The 22,925-nt window shown below is 35.2% G+C and overlaps 1 long non-coding RNA gene across 1 annotated transcript; it reads left to right on the top strand.

The window, feature by feature from the left end:
• Positions 1–10,534: 10,534 nt before the first annotated feature.
• LOC136329004 (uncharacterized) lies at positions 10,535–18,975 on the top strand. Its single transcript, XR_010730131.1, has 3 exons — positions 10,535–10,635; positions 13,718–13,786; positions 18,875–18,975. It is a non-coding gene; the product is annotated as an uncharacterized lncRNA (long non-coding RNA).
• The last annotated feature ends 3,950 nt before the right edge of the window (positions 18,976–22,925 follow it).

Here is a 22,925-nt window from a genome sequence, read left to right on the forward strand (position 1 = left end):
AGTTCTCTGTGCTTCTTGAACTTGTGAGAGTTTCTCCTGCATTAATTTAGGAAAGTTTTCAGCTATGATATGATTGAACAAAGCCTCTATCCCTTGTTCTTCCTCTTCTTCTTCAGGAACCCTTATGATGCGGATGTTATTTCTCTTCATGTTGTCACAGAGCTCTCTAAGAGTTTCCTCAGACTTTTTGAGTCTCTTTTCTTTTTTCTTCTCTGCTTTCTTGCCTTCATTCAAGCTGTCCTCCAACTTGCTGATTCGGTCCTCAGCTCTATCCATCCTGTTTTTAATTCCTTCCATTGTGGTCTTTATTTCTGATCTTGTATTTGTCATCTCCGACTGATTCTTTTTTTAATATTTCAATATCCTTTTTTATACTTGCTATTTCTTTATTTAGGTCTTCATAATGACCATCCATTGTTGTTCTAAGATCCCTAAGCATCCTTACAATCATTATTTTGAACTCCACATCTGGAAGTTTGATTATTTCCATATCACTCAGTTCATCTCCTGAAGTTTTCTCTTGTGGTTTCATTGGATTGCACTTCTTTGTCTTCTCATTGTGTCTGGGTGTTTGGGTATTTTCTTTGTAGAGTTGGTTGAGTCTAGGCTTGGTGTTGTCTGCCTCCAGTTTTCAATTGTGTTATTTCTAGGTCTTCTTGGATTGGTATCAGCTATTATTTGTAATCCACTTTCGGATCTGCGCAGCTTTGAAGTCTTGATTTGTTTGTTTTCTTAACGGGTGATAGTCTTGTTTACTGATCTCAGCAGGGGGCTTCCTTGAAACTGTATCCAAGAATGTGATGGGTGTAACCTGAGACTCTGAAGGCCTCTTCCACCAACTAATCTCTCTGGGGGCAGGGTGTTTTCTCAGTTTCAGCAGGGGGAGGTATATCTCAGAACTCCATGGAGACCTGAGTTACTGCCCCTCCTCCTCACTTCTTGTTTTCCGCTATGTCTTATTGCAGTGATTGGAGCTGGAGAGATGTCTGTAGATCTGTGATCTGGAAGCAATTCAGTACTGTTTTGTGGAAGGATCAGTCCCTCCCCCAGCTATGGCTCCCTCCAACATGGATGAGTCAGCTTTTTTAGGTTGTCTTCTGCATTCCTTTGCCCCTCACAGTCTGTCCCTCTCTCTCTCCTTTCCACTTGGGAGATAAGCCATTTCTTTCAACACACCTCGCTCCCTGGTCGCCAGGCAAGTGGCTGTGAGCAGTATTTTCTACTCTTTTCCTTGGGGTGAGATCCCCTCTGGGCTCTCAGCCTCACCCCTCCCCTCTGTTCCTGTAAGTAGGGGAGATTCAGGCACTTCCTACCAGGTTTGTTGTGGCTTCTTCTTTGCTCCTTGGTTTTTGAGGGCTGTTCTTGTAGTACAGAGTTGGTTTTTCACGCTGATTTTTCCTAAATTGATTTGTATTCCAGTTTGGTGATGAGAGCTGGGCATCTGTGCATCCGCCTACTCCACTGCTATCTTCAGGTCCTCCAATTTACATTTTTAAAATGAATAGTAAAGACAGGGTAATCAGGATGTCTTCAATGATAAAAGCACAGATAGTATCTTCAAAAAATAGTTTTTGGCTATGGCCAGCTGGGTCAGTGGTAGAGTGTTAGCCTGGCATGTGGATATCCTGGGTTTTATTTCCCACCAGGGCACACTGAAGAAGTGCCCATCTGCTTCTCCACCCTTCCCTCTATCCTTTCTCTCTATTTCTCTCTTCCCCACCAGCAGCCAAGGCTCCATTGAAGCAAAGTTGGCCTGGGCACTGAGGATAGCTCCATGGCCTCCACCTCAGGTGTTAGAATGGTTCCAGTTGCAACAGAGCGATGCTCCAGATGAACAGAGCATCACCCCTTAGTGGGCATGCCGGGTGAAACCTCTTTGGTCACATTTGGGAGTCATTCTCTCTGCCTCCCTGCTTCTCACTTCAGAAAAATAAGAAAAAAATACAAAATAATTTTCTACCTCTCAGACATTTAAATTCACTTAATGGTATTGACAACTGAGAATATTCATTTAGATATTTTTTTAAACAAAAATTATGTTTCCTTTCTGGGCCAAATTTTTAGATTCATAAAAACATAATTTTACATTTGCTAAAATTAGGAGGAAAATGGTACTTTTCTTGCCAAAATCAGAAAATTTGGGTAAAAACAAATGACATAACTTTTGCTACATTTGCTTCAAAGGTATATATCAAAAATCCAAATTAAATGTGTTAAATAAAAAACTTAAAAAGAGATTAGTGTTAGTGAGCTACCCTGTTTACTTTTGGCTGGTAAAGTATAGAAGAAATGGTTTAAATTAATGGAAAACAACAACATATTACAGCACGATCCAATACAATCAGGTGAAAAATAATAAAATCATCATCCATCCTCACACAACAAACAAAACATTTACATAATTTTAGATCCTTGAGGATATTTTTAAATGTTTAGCAGCTTCCATATAAAATTGATAGCATAGAAATAAATATTTAAAATTACTTATAGCTTTATATCTTTAAAAACTGTACTAGTTCATAAAGTTTAACTCTGGGGGAAATTAGGCATCTATTTAATGTAATGAGGCAGGGGGTATAAATAAACTTCACTAAAACAGTGCAGCAATTAATTTTTGATTCATTTAGGCATAATAGTAAATCCAGGACTATAACTGTTAAACAATCCCAGAAAAGCAGCTTCTTGGAGATTAGATGAAACTAGATGTAATAGTAAAAAGTATCTTTATTAGATACTTTCTGTGTGCCAAGTACACAACTAATCAGTTGATTGTTACGTGTGATCTGCATTGCAATCCTGTGAGACAGGTGCTGTCCTTGCTTGTATTTTACACAGAAGGCAAAGAACAGATCTTTTAAATAACTAAACAATAGCTCAAAGCAAGTGGAAGGCAAGGGCTAGAACCAGGATTTGAAAGTGGAAATATCAATAACTGCCTGAGTTTAAAGAAATCTCAGTTTGCTATAAATAACCAACACTGAAGGTAATAAATTAGCTACATTATCTCTCCCAATACTTTATCTACCAGTCAGGGATCTGTACAAAAACAAATGCTTCATCAAAAGGTTTAGCCAAAGTGAGCATAATGAAGGGATTATTTACAGATGTTCAGGCAAGGTTACAAGAACCAAGGAGAGCTGGAGAAACACATGGGGATTAGTGTAGGTTGCTGGGTCTGCTCAGCTCTCCCCACTGTTCCTCCCAGCTGTGAGAAGTGTTGAGCTGAGGATTCACAAAAATGCCTTTTACCTAAGAGAGCTGCCTGTACCAAAGTTATGCCCCTCCTCTGGGCAACCCACACCCATCTACAGGTCTTCAGAGAATGCAAAGGCCCAGACTGTGGACCTTGGGAGTCAAACTTCTTCTGAGGGCCATCAAGGGACAACTTTTCTCTCTGTCCCAATTCACTTCCCTTCATCTCAGCAGGTGTTTCTCCTGAAGGCACATCCAGAAAGATCTCTCTCAAAGTTCATTTTCCAAGGAACTGACTTTAGATAATTAGCAAGGTGTTTTTATCACAGGGCCTTTAGGGCAAGAGAGAAAGAAACAAGTGGTTCTGATGCTCAGTGAAGTTGAGAGATGTAAAAGGGAAAGGTTTGCAGCAGGAGTGGTGTCTCTAAGAATGCATTACAGCTCTTGAAGCATGGACGCAGAAAGAAAAACAGGGATCTAGAATGCTCTTTTTTTATTCTTCCACCTCTTGCCTAAGCTTTTCCTTGGCTGATCCACACTGAAAAAAGAGAGCAGGGAGTATAGGTACTACGCTGTATGAAGTTTGCCAGACATAGACAAAAGGGGAGCAGCTCTTTATAAGTACTGCACACAAAAGATAATCAGCACATTTTAGAAAACAGGCGACTTATCTGATATTTAATCTCATGTTATTTAAGAAAAACAAGCCTCCTGGGGGATTACAAATCAACTAGTATTGGTAAATTTGAATGCATGCTGAAATCAAGTATCTTATATAAATAAAGGATCAGATGAAATAAAAGCCTTTGAGTTAATATATGGTCAGTAATCTTGCTTTTGTCATTTTTCTCAAAATGGCATTATGATTTGAGAAATACTTGAAATTGAATCCAAATTCTTTATTATTACACACTAAGACACGTCAAGAGTTAGAGAGTAGGACAAACTATAATAAAAATAAAAGATGGATTGTGGGCTGCATATATATTTGTATGCTACTATAGACAGAAGAGCATACAAATAGATCTTGTTACTTCCTTTAGTATTTATTTTTTAATAAAATCTTCTAACTTTATTTGATTTTTAAAATATTTTTATAATCTTTTTATCTAAAGAAATAGGGAGAATGGAAGATGAACAGGAGAAAATTGAAATTATAATAAATAGGTGGACAAGGAAGGCAAACACTTATTTGAAGAAAGAATATTTCTTTCTTTTCTAACAACCTTTAACTTTACATTTTCTTAAAAATTAAAAAAAGACTTTAAAAACCATTAATACCCTTTAAATTGATATAGTATACATATAATGTTTTACCTTTTCTTTAACTTCGATTCTACATCCATTCTGAGATTCTGTCTGCTTTATAGCATACTTTCTTTGAAAAAATGTTCCCTCTTTCACAAAACGCCCAAGGCATCCTAGTACATGATGATACAGGATATTCTTGAATCCTGTATCAGAATATATACAGAAGACTATAGACCAAAACAAGTGCCTTAACAGAGATCTGGGCAGAATTTGATACTATATGCAAGGCCCTGCCTGCTCCTCTCTTTATTAACTAGGAAACACCTGACTTTTTCATGGATATGTGCAAAACATATGGAGAGTTCAATTTACTGCAAGCTATAATTGTATTATTATCTTTGAAGAATTCTGGTTACATGTAAAGTACTGTTTTGAACATAGCTTACACATTAGCCACAGTTAAAAAGTAGATTTATTCATCTGATCAGTTGGCTGGCAATAATAAGCTATACCACTTAGAGTGGTAAAACAAGATGGTGCATTTGGTGGACAGGGGTATTTATTGAAGAACAAATATGAGAGGGTAGGCTGCTGCCTTATGAACAAACAACTGTATAAAGGAAAAAAAAACCACAAACAACTCTAAGGCCTGGAATTATCCTCTTATTCCAAGCAATCCTATTTCTCTGAAGTTACATTGAGGCAAGTCTTGACATCAAAAGCAAAGTTTATTCTCATAAACCAGGGTAAGAGAAATTTAACAGATCAAAGTAAAAGCTTTTTATGCACAAAGAAAAGGCAACACTCTTGCCAAAAAGGGTTGCTAGAACGTGTGCTTCCTGAGCTGAAAAGAATCTGAGAAATCATAGACTATTTTCTCTTTATTGCACAAAGAGGGGAACTGAAGCCCAAAGATAGAATCAAACAGTAAGTTACATAACTGAGCCAAGACCTGGGCTTCTTGAAACATTTCTTCTCTTATATGAAACCACAGTCATTCACTCAGATATCTGCCTAGTTTACAGTGAGCCTAATATTTTATCTCAGAAGCTATTTTTGTGATTATTCTGGACTCAAATATGACTATCTTTCCTATTTACTATTTACTTCAATGATAACTGTGATGACAAAATTTAAAAAGGAAAATGAAACATTTATGAAAATAAATAATTGTACACAGTTATACAACTGTTATTGCTATTAATAGTAGTTCATTCTTGTCTTCACCTGTGTCATTCATGGTGGGGCAGGATGTTAAATTTCCTTGGTTTTGTTTCATTAATCAGGAGAAAACATGGTGGATTAGCTCTCTTTGTAAAATTAAAAAGGAGACTCTCTATCGTGGTTGAAATCTTCTAACAGATGATAAGGAGTCATAATGGCTGGCTCCTATGGCTTGTGCTGTTTCACTTGTATACATTTAATGGCTATGAACAAATACTGTTTTCTGTAAGCCAAACCATTTCTCTGAGAGAATGTTCAGTGAACATTTAATTAATGAATAAGTGAGCAAACTAGAGAAAGGTGGCTAAATTTAAAGTCACAATGAACTGTAAATAATTGTTCTGAAACCTGTTATGTTTGTGGGCAATACCAACAGAAAAGCATTATAGAAATAAAGAAATAAATGAGGGGAGGGAAGAAGGAAGGAAGAATGAGAAAGAAAGAGAGAGGAAGGGAGGAAAAATGACTTTCTTCTGAGACAAGTCAGCTTTCCTTGTTCAGACATGTATTACTTTGATTCTAGACTTGCATAGATCTTTCAAACTGTCTAATAATATTGCACAAATAAAAATTATACTCATACTATCCAGAAACAGCTCCATACCTGAGCTCTATACCTGTAACTTAGATACAATTTCTCTTCTCATGCTCACCTTCCCTCCACCTTGTTCTTAGCTCTCCCATATTCACCCCACCTGTCCTTCAGCTTCCAAGTCCCTGATTCACTAGTACCTTGAGGACATTATCTTTCTTGGTCAGGTCAGTCAAAAACATGTGCAAATGTTCAAAACATGATATATTTTATAAGGTTGACATTTTTACTGCATTTTTTTCCCCTCAGAAGTTAATTCAGTTTTACTGTTGAAGAAAACTGTCATTTTGCTGCACAAAAACACTTTGCTGTGAAAATGGCAACATTTCTCCCCCAGGGCAACATGGTGGCTTGTGAATCTTCTCCATAAGAAAACTGAGATGTGACATGAAATCATCATTTCATATGAGCAGCCTATCTGTCCTTCTATTTTTTTTTTTTGATACAGTGAATTTTAAAAGTTCAAGGATAAAGCAATTTGTAGGATAAGACCTGGATTTCCTGGAAATGAGATCAAAGCTGTTTTTGTTATAAACTTTAAATACAGGACCAGAAAGTAGAACAAGCAAGTCAGAGATTGATGCGACTAAAAATATTAAACATATCACCTTTCTAGAGTTTTCAAGAGATACTTGAATATTGAAGAGATATAATATATAACAAAATACTTACCCTTTTCACCATCTCATTATCTCTCCTCTTATGCAAGACATATTATCTTTAAATAAGGTTATATTAAGGATACAATTTTTGTTCTTATTGTAATAGACTAAATGCTGGCCCTCAAAAAAAAGTCCAAATCCACTGTAACTGTAAATATTACTTTATATATCAAAAATTATGATTAAATTAAGCATTTAAAAGGAAGACCCTAGATTATCCAGATGTGTTTTAAATAAAATTATATTTGTCCTCATAAGAAAGAGATAAAAAAGAAGATAAGATGTGACCATGAAGGCAGAGATTGAAGTGATGAGGCCACAAATCAAAGAATGCTTATAGGAGGCATGGAGAAAATTCTTTCCTATATCTTTTGGGGACAAAGTGGCCATGGCAACACCTTGTTTACAGATTTCTGGCCTCCAAAACTGTGAGAAAATTAATTTTGGTTGTTTGAACCTCCACGTGTGTAGTGATTTTTCATAGTAGACTTAAGACTAATAAATTAAGATTTAGTGAAAAGAGCTACAGAAGAAAGCAACTGAATTTACTGCTCTTAGTTTTTACACTTTCTATAATCTTTATCACGACACATGATTTACTGTTTCAGCTGCTTATTGCTTATTAAAAACTTGCCCATGAATTAGAATAGAAAGTGTGTCATTTCGAATCTTATCTCTCTTTAAATATCACATTTAGAACTTTCTCAAGAAATATTTCCATTGTAGGAGTACAAAAACAATCAGCCCTTTTGCCTTGTTTTGCTTTTATGTTTATTTATTCTAATGATGTTATACTAATTTTGGTTATGATCACAGAAGATTTAAATAAATTTTGTTCTTTCAAAAGTGTCAATATAATTGATTTCTTTGATACTTCATACTTGTTCTTTCCTCTTGGCACCTAGGCAATCATGTTGTGCAAACAATGTTTATTGACTTAATGGCAAGTAAAATTGTTTTCACTTAAGCCTTTATGTGCTACCTTTTTATTTCTGTAGTCACGCCTGCAAATCAAAGATGCAAAGAGAAGGGCAGTGGTGTGAAATGACCATGCACAGAGCAAAGGTATGAATCAGAGAACATGTGTGAATTGTGGTATTAACATGATACAGAGGAAAATTATTTATGGTCACATTATTCATGTGTTCCCTCCTCTTCAGCATTAAGTGAACAAATTGATAAGTGAAAACAAGAGACTTTTGACACAGAAACTACCTCATTTCAGGAGTTTTCAGCTTTCTAGACTCATCTACATACCTCATGGGTCCCAAACAAAATTCTAAGATTTGTTTCTCTGCTCTAAGCCATTTAGCAACTATTTTATAGAATCACTACTATAATTAATTTTAATTTTTTAAAGATTTTATTTATTCATTTTAGAAAGAAGAGAGAGAGAGAGAGAGAGAGAGAGAGAGAGAGAGAGAGAGAGGGGTAGGAGTAGGACGCATCAACTCCCATATGTGCCTTGACCAGGCAAGCCAGGGGTTTTGAGCCAGCAACCTCAGCGTTCCAGGTTGTCACTTTATCCATTGCGCCACCACAGGTCAGGCCATATTAAGGTTTTAACTATAATTAATTTTAAATAATGTATCTCATGGCAAATTAAAAGATGAGTGGAAAATTTAAGTGTTAAAAAAAAACAAACCCAAACCTCTTTTCAACTAGTTGAAGGCTCCATGGGTAATAAGGAAAAAAGGCCTTGATCTCATTGTCCCTTGTATAAAGGGTATTGACTCATCTGAACAACAGTCAATTCAGAATGTATGAACAGGGGTTCAATTTATTATTTCCTTTGGTCCACTTTCCCATGTTCTTAAAACTCTTTATATTCCACTTTCCATTGGTTAATAATTTCATTTTGGTGACAGAATACTTGGCCATCTAACTGTGCTAAACATTTTGTAAGTAGTGTTTTATAGAATCCAAACTTTTTATTAGATGTGTGAGGCAGGTGTTTCAAATGTAATTAAACATTTCAGGGATCAAGAGAAATATTATTCAAAGAACATATAAAAATAAAAATAACTAAACCAAGAAAGAAAACTTTGTTAAAAAAGAGTAAGAATTTTTAATAGTAATTCTCCACAGTTTATCTTTTAGAGAATATGCTTAAAGTAACCCATGTACATAATTTTATAATAGATATGTAATTGTTGCATATAAAGAAGCAAACTATTTAACTAATTTCATAAATTGTTTTGTGAATATTTATATTAAAATTTTCTAGAATCAATTTTCTAACAAATAATTTACTGTAGATACTATTTACTCCAAGTTTCTGTAATGCTTTACAGCTTATAAATGGCAACAGAACTAAGCCATTTCATGACTGACTCAAATAATTTAAAATATAAAATTAAATGAGGGATTGAATTTTAAGAAACACGGCATCTATGTGATATTTAGAGCTGGATGCTTCCTAGTCAAAAATTTTTATTTTTCTTCAAGATAGTTGATATAAAAATTAACTTTATACTTCAGAAAGTTTAAAAGAAAGGTAAGTGATAAGGTACTTGACATAGAAGGTACCCAAAAGAGAGGTCAGTGTCAAAAATTCTCATTGCTAGCTTATATATCTTAGCAGAGAAAATGGGGAAAAAGCCACTGGTGTAACATCTGAACAAATAAAAGATTAGTTATTTAGAAGTCATAAGATCTCCAGTGTCAGAAAAAAATCAGAGGTCATTCTGGATAAACTTTTCTACTTTAGAGAGGAAGCCAATAAAGCTATCCTTTCAGCTTATACTTTCAAATCTTGGCGCTATCGATCTTATTCTACACACAAATGTACATATTCAAGGGGTAATTCATTTTTGAAATAAGTATTAGGCAATGAATAAGCCCCTAGATACACTCTAGATGTTAGAAAAATAAAATCTAATAATAACCAATTCCTGTTTTCAATGAGTTTGCTATCCATTAGAGATTGAGAGAGAAATGTGAATAAACAAAACTTCATTGACTGTGTTTTAAGAATGATTTTTAAAATGTCTGTTTAGATTATAATGAAAATTGTAAAGAAGGAAAGCAGAGAGCATTGAGAAAGAAGAGGAAGCATGGACAAAGCTACAAATGTCAAGACTTACTTTTTTTTTTCTCCTATAGTCTCTTCTTACTGTTTATTCATTCAACTGGACAAATCCCCCCAATACTTTGTCTCTCTCTCTCTGTCTTCCCCTCTCTCTCTCTTATTTAGCCTTTTACAACACTTACTCTGTAATTAATAATTTCATATTTTCAATCTCTATTCCAAAGGTTTCCTCCAACTTCTAGCCTTGCTGTAACTTGGCTCTTTTCTTAGGACATATTGCTTTCTCTTATTGCTCTCTTGGGTAGAGTCTATCTCACACACATTGAGTATAAAAGAATCAGCAGAAAAGGTCAATTTTTTTTTTTTGCTTTCAGAATTTTTCTACAACTTTTTGTCTTGTTAAAATATAAGAAAAAAACTCTTATTCTTTCATGACTCAGGTATGTCACTTCTCCATTTTTCTATTTATTCTCTAAATGCCTGGTGATCTTTACTTATTAAATTCACTTATGATAATACTCTCTCCTAAACTTCCACTTAGTTGAATGTTATTACTTTGTTTTCTATGCTTTTCAGATAAAGATTGGTATGGATGCCACGTGGCAAATAAAGATCCCAAATTTTCCTCTTTTTAAGACACAGAAAGATTTTCTCTCTAAATTTTGTCTGTCATTGCTGGAGAAGTAAGTTTTTCATTTTTTAATCTGTTACAATCTGACTTTAACTTTAACATTCAAATAGACCTAATGTCTTTTTAAAATGCATATCATGTCATGTCATGTTCTTTCTTGAAATATTTTTAGAAATAAACTTTCAAAAGTTTCCATTATTAATTTTTTAAAAGCTCCATCAAATTGTTTCTACAGTTTTGAATGCCCTTTGTCTTGTGTAACTTTTGAGATATTATTGGCAATTATTCTCTTTTTTTATAGTAATGGTACAACCTTGTTGATCTCTTGTTCCTAGAGATTTTGCACATGCTTCATTTTGTGCTTGCTACGTTTTTTCTCTTGCTGATCTTTTTCCTTGTCTTTCTATAGGAGTCAATCTAAATGTCACTTTCTTCAGAAGTCCCACCCTTTTTTCTTCTCGGCCTGTAAGCAGAGAATTATTTGTAACTTTTAATATATATATATATATATATATATATATATATATATATATATATATGGTGTGTGTGTGTGTGTGTGTATTTTTCTGAAGTTGGAAACGGGGAGGCAGTCAGACAGACTCCCGCATGCACCCACCTGACCGGGATCCACCCGGCATGCCCACCAGGGGTCGATGCTCTGCCCATCTGGGGCACGGCTCTGTTGCAACCAGAGCCATTCTAGCACCTGAGACAGAGGCCCCAGAGCCATCCTCAGTGCCCAGGCCAACTTTGCTCCAATGGAGCCTTGGCTGTGGGAGCAGAAGAGAGAGACAGAGAGGAAGGAGAGGGGGAGCTGTGGAGAAGCAGATGGGCACTTCTCCTGTGTGCCCTGGCCGGGAATCAAACCCGGGACTCCTGCACACCAGGCCGATGCTCTACCACTGAGCCAACCAGCCAGGGCCTATTTTTATATATTTTTAAAGTATAAAAAAGTATATTTTAATTTCTCTGAGAACATTCTCATCTGGTTTTCATAATCATCACTTCTCAAGAAATCAACAGCAACTTCATAATATAAAATGGAAAGAATTATTTTCAGCCATTATTATAATCTACTAGAAACATTCAGAACTGTTGACATTTTTAAACCCTTTATCCTTTGACTTCAATAGTTTTTCACATCCCAGTTTATTCCTGAAAATGCTTCTTTTCATGTGTGCACTCCATCTGTATGTGTGTATTTTATAAATAAGGACATATATACTTCATGTCTATAATTTATCACCTATAAAGAGATTTTGCACAATTATTTTTATAATTCAGAGATAATTTTTATACTTTTGTGCCTACTTAATTATTTCACTTGAATTTTTTATTGAATTTATTAGGGTGACATTGGTTAATAACATCATACAAGTTTCAGGTGTACAATGCTACAATACATCATATGAATATTACATTGTGTATTCACCACCTTAATCGACTTGAGTTTTCTAAAATCCATCAAACACAGCACGTGCCAAATTAAATGATTGAGACTTCCCACTTTATTTTTCTTAAACATGATAAAAAAGAGTTTACTAGCTCACCATAATTGTCACTTCTCCATCTAGTTGTGCAATATAAGCAAAAAGCTTGAAATTATTCTTGATTACTCTTTTTTTTGACTAGTGTAAATTTATTTATAAATTATATTTATTTTATCTCTTAAATGTCTTTTGAATAAGTATAGTTATTATTAGGTTTTCCAAGAAGAATTGCACAGGACCAAGGGAGGTAAAACAATGTACTTTATTAGCTCATCTGGGTGCAGATGGGCTAAGAGTGAAAAAGATGTCAGCCCGGATAAGAGGGAGGCTGGGAGATTTATAGGGTTTGAATATTCCTGCTTACATGCGTGTTGCTAGGGAGCTGGTAGAACTTCATCTGCTCCTTGGAATGTAGGTGGGTCAGTCCGTGGTGAGTTGGTTCCAAGAATACCAAAAAGGTGTTTAAAACCTTTGAGTCTTTCAACCATGTCTGTTCCTTTTGGGTTAGATAGTAGTAATTCAAACCTGCAAAGTCCTAGTAAAATGGGAGTCAGGAGGGGCAAAACGGAAGTGCCTTTGCTCTGCCTAACAGTTATCTCCATTTCTACCACAAACACCTAAGTTCATGCTTCCATTATTTTTCCAATATAGTCTCCTATATAATGTATATGTGAATTCTCTTGGAGAGTTTTTACTCAATTATCTACGTGGAAGCTGACCTGATCTTTTCAAACACAGATTTGTTTCTATTCTAACACTGCCATTCCCTACATGATTACAACCCTTCAGTACACACAGGATACAAAAACAAAACCATACAAACCAAAATACTCCTTAATGTGGTCTTATAAGTGATAGCATCATTTGGCATTAAAATTCCTCCACTCCACACTACACCCCATACGTTCCAGTATCAGTCTACTTTCAAGCCCTTCTACTAATAATGATCCCGCCAGAAAAGAATTTTGAAATGTCTTCTCAAGCTAAGTGGTCTTAAATCCGTTCTATAAGTAATTTATTCTTGATTATCATTCAAATCTCTATTTAATGAACTTTATTTTTCTCTCAGAGAGTCCTTTCTGACTTTACTAAGTTAAATTTTCTTATATTTCTTTGTACCACATAGTCTTTTCTATTTTCTTAATTAAATTTCTACTTATAAAAAGCTTTGATGTTTTTTTCCTCCCCCAGAACTCTGAAAGTGTTGTAAGGGCATGAGCTGTATCTTTTTTTTTTTTCCTATTGTACCACTAAACTTAGCACAGGATTTTCTCATGCAATAAAGCACAATAAATATTTATTAAATGGTGAATGACCAAGGAATGATCTACATATATTTCAATCACTTCTGTATATCTAATACCCACCAGGTGGTTTACTGTAGAGTAAATTATTAAAAATCTGATGAACAGATGAATACATAAATTATATCAATTGAGTTAGCAGAAAATTGAGAATTTAATGAAGTGTAAAGCTTATGGTATGAGGATAAGTACAGAAAAAGTTCAGGAGTCATATCTTGGGAGCCAGTGTTGGCATAATAAGAAATTTGTACATAATTTGAATACCACAAATATCATTTGAAAGGTTTTGATCAGGAGTGTCACAAAGTCAGATTTTTACACTAAAAAGAATATTTTACAGGTTGTGAAAGATGGACTGAAGGGAATCAAGACCAAAAGCAGGAACATAGAGATTATCTGGAAAGAAAAGGTATGATTATAAAAAGAAAAGAAAATAAGTTTATGAAATAAGCAATGAGGAATGAAATTGGAGAGAAAGATCCAAAGGGGGCAGAACTATAAAACTTGGGGTCTGATTAAATATATGTAAAAGAAAAAAAAATTACAATTATAAGAATAAAAGAAACATGAAAAGCAAATGAGCACAGAAATTAAAAGCAAAGAGCCCTGGCCGGTTGGCTCAGTGGTAGAGCGTCGGCCTGGCGTGCAGAAGTCCCGGTTTTGATTCCCAGCCAGGGCACATAGGAGAAGTGCCCATCTGCTTCTCCACCCCTCCCCCTCTCCTTCCTCTCTGTCTTTCTCTTCCCCTCCTGCAGCCAAGGCTCCATTGGAGCAAAGATGGCCCGGGCGCTGGGGATGGCTCCTTGGCCTCTACCCCAGGCGCTAGAGTGGCTCTGGTAGCGACAGAACGATGCCCGGGAGGGGTAGAGCATCGCCCCCTGGTGGGCGTGCCGGGTGGATCCCGGTCGGGCGCATGCGGGAGTCTGTCTGACTGTCTCTCCCCATTTCCAGCTTCAGAAAAATACACACACACACACACACACACACACACACACACACACACAAAAGCAAAGAAATATATATATCTTGTATTCTACTTTTTCAGTATAATAGTGAATAAAGTTGCAAAACAGTTGGGGTGGGAATATATGATTGTTTCTGAATATCTAGATTTAATTATATGTATATTATCTCAGTCTAGATATTCAGTAGACAAACTGATAAGGACCTTGAGCTAAAAAGAACAGTTAGTGATATATACTAGAATTTTATCAAGTCATGTCTTAGGATTTTGGAGATTGAACAAAGACAATACATCGAGAATAGAAACTGAGAACACCAAAATGTGATGGGTGGTAGATAAGAAAAAGCTAGAGAAGAATATGAGGAAGGGGTTGTTTCAAATTAAAGAGAAGCTTGGTGCCTTGTAATTCAAGAGAAGTTTTAGTTTCCAACAGAAGAAAATACCACATAGCTCTAAACAGTCTGGAAAGATTAAATATTATAAGAGCTGAAAGAAGATGATCAGATAGGACAATTAGGAAACTGTAGATGACCTGAGGCTGGAGAACTTCGGTGGAAAGCTGCAGGTGAAAGCTTGACTGCAGGGGGCTACAAATTGGGAATTCAAAAGAAATAATTTCCATTTAATGTTCGAGGAGCTTGAGAGAAGATGAATGGTTATGATTAGAAGGGGGATAAAATATTGAAAAAGATTTGTCTTATTTTTTAATCATTTGCCATTATTTGTATTTTATAACATTCTAAAATCAAAAGCATTTTCAAACACTTCCGCTATTACACATAGTCAACTTTTGTTATGCCTGTAAGAATAAGGTTTGCCTAGGCAATCTGTCCATTTCATCCTAGGTATTCTTGTCCATTTCGAACAATACAGGTAATCAGATTCTACACAACAAACAATATTGGCCATTTCACACAGCAAAAATTTCACATAGGGTGTTTTGAGACCTAGTGTTTTTCATTATCATGACACAGAGTGTGGCTCTATCACTTGCTCAAAGTCACACATAATGTGTAATTGACATTAATGCTCCTGGGCAACTGAAGGTTAATCATATCTACTGCAGTCTTTGGGTACAGTTTTTGAAGTAAACAGAAAATAATCTCTCATTCCTTAATTTAGAGGCCATTCTATTGACCTATGTACCTGCAGTTATTAGTTGATATTGGACATTTTATGACATGAAAAATATATGGGCTAGCACATAGTTTAACGAGAGTAAAGAAATTTCAATAAAATCTGAAAATTGATTTTATTTTATTTTACTTTTTAATAATAATAATGTAATCAGCTGCTTTTTTTGCAGAGCAGAAGCTTATGTTGTTATAAAAATAGAGATATTCTCTAGCTTCTGATAATCCTTAACTGAACTAAACTAATGACCAAGATCCTTGGAAAAGAATAATTGATGTTAATCATTAACAGAATTTTTAGATTTTGGGTCACTGTATTGAGGGCCAAGGTCTTGATCCCATAAGTGGCTGTGATTAACCAATGGTCGGACTTGTCATGCTGGAAGGTTTCACTCATTTTCTTAGCAATAGTATTTCATCAGTTAGTTGGATTACATCCAGTTTATTTGGCAAAGATTTACTAGAACCATGCTGTGTTCATTATCTTTTACTGACAACAATTTAATCTCATTGCAAGAGTGTCATAGCTGGTTATTATGCTAGAAACACCATTCTGGAATTTGGAAGGGTTGTTTCATTTTCATACAAGCCTACATTTAGCTATATGGATTAATAAGTATCTTTATAGCAACACAAAATCTGTTAATTCATTTATCTTTAGGTATGTGCATATATGTGTGTGTATGAGAGAGAGCATGTATATCTACTAATGTTCTTAGTACTCCAATAGAAAATGGAGTTTAGGGATAAAATATAATAAGAAGTAGTTTTCTAGCAGTTAAGGATCCATTGAACATCTTTTTGTTCACTTTTGTATTAATTCAATAGTACTGTTACTTATAGGTAATGGCCAGACTGTTAGAATAGAGAAAATGAATAAGGCACAGCACCAGCATTTAAGAAGCATATAGTCATGGATGCTATTGATACTTTTCTCAAAGAATATGAATTGGTGATTTTGGAGTATCATTCTAAACTTTCTTAAAACAACTTTATTTTTAGCCTATTTGGACTTTACAACAAAAATACAACAGACTAGGTGGGTTATAAAAAACAAAAATTTATTTCTCACAGTTCTGTCGGTAAGCAAGTCCAAGATCAAAGAACTGGAATATATGGTGTCTAGTGAGGCCCTACTTCTTCATGGACAATTCTTTTTACTATGACTTCACATGGCAGAAAAAGCTAAGGAAAATTGCAGGGTTTCTTTTGTAAGAGCACCGTACTTTTGTTCAGAAAATCTGTATTTATTTTACTTCACCATGATTTTTTCCTGGTTTTGACCTGGGTTTAATAAGAAGGCGGTCAATTAAAAAAAAAACAAAGAAAGAAAAAAAAAGGAATAAAACATAAAATAAATAAACTGTATACTATGTAAGATGTGATATGTAATTTGGAAAAGACTGTATTAAGGTTGGGTATAAGGAAAGCCAGTGAAAAAGAAGGATTGTGTTTGGGTTACAACTGAAAATAAGATGCTGAGAGCAGGTCTCATTGAGAAAGGGTATCTGAGCAAGATTCGTAGGTGAAGAGGTAGTCAGCCATCAGAATATTTGGAGTAAAACCTCTAGCTAGGCATGTGTCAAAGAGATTGCCAAGGTCCCAAGGTGAGAGTGTGGCTGGCAAGTTGGACAAGAGAAAGTAGGCCGCTGAGATGAAGCAGAGCTTGATGGTGAATTTATGTCAGTTTTAGTGGGCCATGCAGTGCCAGATTAGACATTGCTTGAGGGTGGGTCTGTGAGGGCACACCCAGATGCACTGGAATTGGTGGACTGAGTAAAGCAGATTGCCCTCCCCAGTGAGACTGGACATCATCCAATCTGTTGAAGGTCTGAAATAAAACAAAAGGTAAAGAAAAGATGCATTTATCTTTTATTTTTCTGCCTCACTGTTTAAACTGGGATATCTCATTTCATCTCCTGTATTGAGACTGGAATTTATATTAATCAGCTCCCTTGGTTCTCAGGCCTTCGAACTCAGACTAAACTACTCCACCAGTTTGTCTTGACAGCAAATCATAGGCCTTCTCAGTCTTTGTAACTGCATTAGCTAATTTTTCATTATAAAATACATCTCCTATTGCTCTGTTTCTTCAGAGGACCTTAATCAGTACACAGAGTGAGTGAGGGGAAATGGTACGAGGTGAAGTCAGATAAGTAATAGGGGGCAGAAGCTACAGCAATAGTCTTGTAGGTTATTGTACAGTTCTCACCTTTCCTTCCCTGTGAGATGCAAGAGGCTTTAAGCGGAGGAGTTAACACGATCTGATTTGTGTAAAGGATCTTTTTGCCTGCTGGGTATAGAACAAAATGTAGAAGGACGAGATATGGAAGCAAAGAGATGGCTAAGAGGCTATTGCAAAAATCTTCACAAGGAGTAATAGTCATCTCTAGTCTCTATCATGTAAGTTACAATCTGAAAAATGTTCTTTCTCTGCTCTAGCTAGAAATTAGAATAGAAGAGGACAGAATTTAAAAATGAGTAATTTGTAATTGTTCTGCTGTCATAGAGCCTAATGCCATTATTGAGTGATTACTAAGTGCCAAGTGCTCAGCTAAGCAGTTTTAATATTGTGAATTATGTTATTAAAATCTATAAAACACGTATTTTTAACTCTAATTTATAGAAAAAGAGTCTAGATCACAGCTCAAATCCAGATCTATCTAATCTCCAAGGCCATGCTTTTAACCACACCTCACACTTTCAGCTCAGGATTTTTAAACATCTCCCAAATAGTCTTTTGTAATTATTAAACAACCCACCCAAGTAAATAATGCAAATATGATCCTTGAAAATGTAGCAGAAACTGACCAGGAGTGTTTGCATGTTATCCTTCTCCTTCTCTTTCTAATGAAAAATAGATAAGTTACATGCCAGATTTATCTATTTTATTTATATCTATGTTTTATTGTGTATCTGTTTCATTTTTGTTTTTTTAAATATTGGAAATATTTGCTTTTAGCAGAATATTTAATAGTCAATATCCAGGACGCAAAACAATTTGGTGGTCTTCAAAAGGTCATGAAAACTTAAACATAACCCTTGAAACACCCCAGGTCTCTACTTTAGCTCTTCTATTCACACACAGATGGATGAAAGAAACTAGGCCAGGTTTAGTTTAGACAAGTAATAAATAAAAAGTACAGACTACTCAAATTGTTCTGTTTTTGACAATTATGGATGGCCACGTGTCTTAAAGTGAGGACAATTTAATTATGATATCTCAGTGTGTCTTAGTAGTTTACCAGGTGTTCTAGTGCAAGGTACTCAACCACTCTAAGTCTCAGTTTTCCCGTTTGTATTATGTTCATACTATTTACTGTATATAATAGTTAAATAAGATAATGTATGTGGCTCATTCAAGTACGTATAAAAAGACATCCATTATTTTGATCTTTAGGAATCATTTTCTGTTCTGTATGGAGCAACACTATCTACAACATCAAAAGAAAGAAGCATCATTCCACAAAGAACACCACTACAGATTGCATGTTCTTAGCAGTAAGATGATGGTTCAAATGTTTATGGTGGTCTAAGTACTCCTGCATGTTTAGAGTTTGTCCTAGCTGGTTGGAGTTGTTAAAGGCCACCGTAAAGAACATAGTTGCACTATTTTCTCTGCTGCTTTAGCTCTGTCTGTAGATAAACACTAACTAACATATCATATAATGCCACGGAGCTGTCAGCAAATTTGTGAATGTTACCCTTTTTTGCATTCTCATTAAAGCTTATTCTCTGCAGTAGAACTTTTGTATCACACTGCAAAAAAAGGCCAAGTTGACAGCCATGATCAAAATTAGTGTTTAACACCACATGAACCTATCATCCTGCCAAATTTCTACAAAATTAAAATTTAGGAGTATAATAATCCAATGAATTGTTCCCTAACATGTGGTCATTTTTTAATTAGACCTAATTTGTAATGAGACTGCTGTGAGTTAATAATAACTCATCATCTGTGTGTCAATCTCAGAAACAGGCGAGGATTAGGCTTTGGGCAGGATCTCACGCACTTAAATATGGTCATGAATTTTCTTATTGAAAGTTTAATTCTTACTTTAAAATCTTCTGTCTGGTGACCAAAAAAGTGAAAATAAGACAACACAACCAACTCTTTACAAAATGAAACCTAGAAGAATGACAGATTTATTGTTCATTAATTTTCAAAGCAAATTGTAAATTAATAAAAAATAAATTTTTCTCTTCCTGTATATGTTTATTTTCCTGCAAAGTATTTTCATATGTCTGCTGACAAAGGCTGAGGAAAATGAGAAACGTAAAAGTTGGCTTGCAAATGAAACTATTGGTATAGTTAGCCTTTTAAAATTTGGACAATAGCCTGACCAGGCGGTGGCACAGTGGATAGAGCATTGGACTGGGATGCAGAGGACTCAGGTTCGAGACCCCGAGGTCGCCAGCTTGAGCGCCGGCTCATCTGGTTTGAGCAAAAGCCCACCAGCTTGAACCCAAGGTCGCTGGCTCCAGCAAGGGGCTACTCGGTCTGCTGAAGGCTCGCGGTCAAGGCACATATGAGAAAGCAATCAATGAACAACTAAGGTGTTGCAACGCGCAATGAAAAACTAATGATTGATGCTTCTCATCTCTCTCTGTTCCTGTCTGTCTGTCCTTGTCTATCTCTCTCTCTGACTCACTCTCTGTCTCTGTAAAAATTAAAAAAATAAATAAAAAAAAATTTAAAATTTGGACAATAATGACAAGAACTATGGACTTACTGATAAATATTGTCAATTTTCCCCAATTGGAAAAATTAATACATAAACATAGGAGAAAGCAGAAGAGTAACCACCCCATTAATAAATAAACAACCTAATATAATAATTTAGAGCAAGAAGAAATTGCAGGTGCCTTAGTTTATTCTCCCATTTTTCAACTGAAAAAAAAGTTTAAAAATAAGTAGCCTGTTTTAAATGATTGCAAAGATTCAAGCAAGCTCTTTCTCTCTCTTTTATATTAATTTTAGAGATACAGAGAGAGAGAAAAAAAAGACAGAAAGAGAAAAGCATTCATTTGTTGTTTCACTTGCTTGCTTCCTGTATGTGCCTTGACCGGGGATTGAACCCACAACCTTGTTGTTTCAGGACACGTTCTAGCCATGGTCATCAAGTAATCTCTTAATAAAGCAGTTCCTACATCAATAATATTATTTCTTTAGAGTGTAAGCTTTTTATGTTTTACTTCTTAAGTAGGTATATATATATTTTAGACTATGTATTAAACTTTCACATTTGCTTCTTTAAATGTAAAAAGGAGATAATACTAGTATAAGTTGAAAAATACATAATTTTCATTTTTCTCTCTAATAGTTACCAGTTAAATGTCTTTCAGTCTAGGTTGTTCTCTCCCAGTGTTTTAGATGAAATTTTTAAATGTGGAAAGAAACAGACTGTTCAAGTGTGGCTATTTATCTAAAAACCATAATTTGTCTGTTGATTTGGGCTCTACAGTGTGCCAAAATCTCCGAGTGATTGATGTCTCCAGCTTTTATTTGGTGTCAAATCAATATGTACTATCACTAAAGAATAGTGTGAATGTCTTATAAATCCATAGGAAAGGCCAACTCTTCAGATGACTCTCTGTTGCTTTCCCATGATCATTTTCCATGAGTAGTCTTCTCATATACAATCTACCAAGGAGAATTTCTTTACTCTGTTTAATTAAATCACCCCCTTTTCCCCACACAGAGCATACAGGGTGGAAGTGCTGGTGGGATGTTTGTGCTAAAGATGTAATTGATTTGGCCCTTTTGCATATAACTAAGTGGTTTGAAATATAGAAGATAGACAGTCGGTTTTATAGATTATAGCTATCTCTTTGGTTCTCAACTGAAGGTAAAATTGTGCCCCAGGGAACATTTGGCAATGTCTGGAGACATGTATTTTTAGTTGATGCAACTAGGAGGTGCTACTGGTACCTAGTGAGTGGGGGCTAGGCATACTGCTAAACTTTCTACAATGAACAGCATGACCAAGACGCCTCTCTGCAACAAAGACTTCTCCTACCCAAAAAGTCAATATTGTTGAGGTGGAGAAACCTAGTTATGACTTCAAATTTAAGACTTTCTCATATCTATAACACACAAACTGTTGGTCTTTAGAAAGTATGTTATGAAAGGAAGCTTTTAAAAATCCAATCACAAACAATTCTGAATTCCATGGTGTTTCAGTGAAGCAAAATTTAAAATGTTACTTTCCTATAGCAGTTTGTCACATGGCTCTGGTAAAGCCATCACTAAATCTAATTAAAGATCTAATTTGTCCATGCTGTGAGAGAAATCAGGAGCCAGCGCTTTGTTCCGGTGTGGCTACACTACAGGGAAGATGCACTTGACACTGGCTAGTCCTTTGGCAGGTTTGCTTGTAAGCCCCCCAATCCCTAAGGCCAACTATCAACAATTTTTTCAACTCCAGATTTAAGGTAGGTTTTGGACTTCCTAAGAAATAAGAAGATAAGAAATAAAATTAAGAGAAATAGCACAGGTATTCATGTCCCATTGTAGACACTTAGGACATTTTTTTGAAAAATGTTATTATTTTTTTTTCATTAGAAGAAAAAATAACTGGTAAAAATAGGTCATGCAGGAGTGAAGCTTTACAAATTGCAAGTATGGTACACTTTGCAATAACATCTCTGATTTTAAAACTCTTGAAGAAGGGTCAAAGCAGAATTCAATATGATAATATAATTAAAGACATTTTCAATAAGTCAGCACTTATTTTAGTTTTATATTCCTCCTGGAATGAAACTGTGTAGGCAATTAGTTTAAATTAGGCTACATGGGGATATTATTTGTATAACAAAAATAAGTTTCTCTTTGTAATTAAAGTAAATGGATTGCACTGGAGAGAAATTGAACAACTTTCTAAGACTTGTGTTGCTCTTGTCAACCCAGAGTTCTGAGATCCGTTGTTATAACGAATTTTATTTTATTTGTCCAATGCACTCTGCATTTTTAACATGCTAAGCAGATACTTCTAGTTGCAGAAGAATTTAAGTTAGTCATTCTTCTCTGAGCTGCATTTAAGTTCCAATGCTTCCTGGGTTGTTTTGAAATTGCTAAAACCTGGCTTTTGTTTTAGTACTCCTAAAGAATGTGAAGAACAGCTTCTAATTATCATGCTATCTGCATGCATGAATTTAAGATTGAAACTTGCACTATTTCTGTATCTTGAAGCCTTCTTCTTGAACTGATTATTCATTAATAGGGCCTAGATCTGTAACATGTTTCTACACATGTAATACATACACATATATTTAGAAAATATATATTACATGAACAGTGTCATATTTGAAATTTTCTCAATATGTATAACATTAATAATCAGAAAACATAAGGAAAAAAACATTTGCTATTCCTTGTCGTACAAAATCTAGTTTTGGTTTACTTTATCTAGATATTGTCCTTAGAAGCAGGGTGAGCTGGTTTTCTAATA

The sequence above is a fragment of the Saccopteryx bilineata genome, chromosome 3, assembly GCF_036850765.1.
Source record: "Saccopteryx bilineata isolate mSacBil1 chromosome 3, mSacBil1_pri_phased_curated, whole genome shotgun sequence".
In the NCBI taxonomy this organism is placed as follows: domain Eukaryota; kingdom Metazoa; phylum Chordata; class Mammalia; order Chiroptera; family Emballonuridae; genus Saccopteryx; species Saccopteryx bilineata.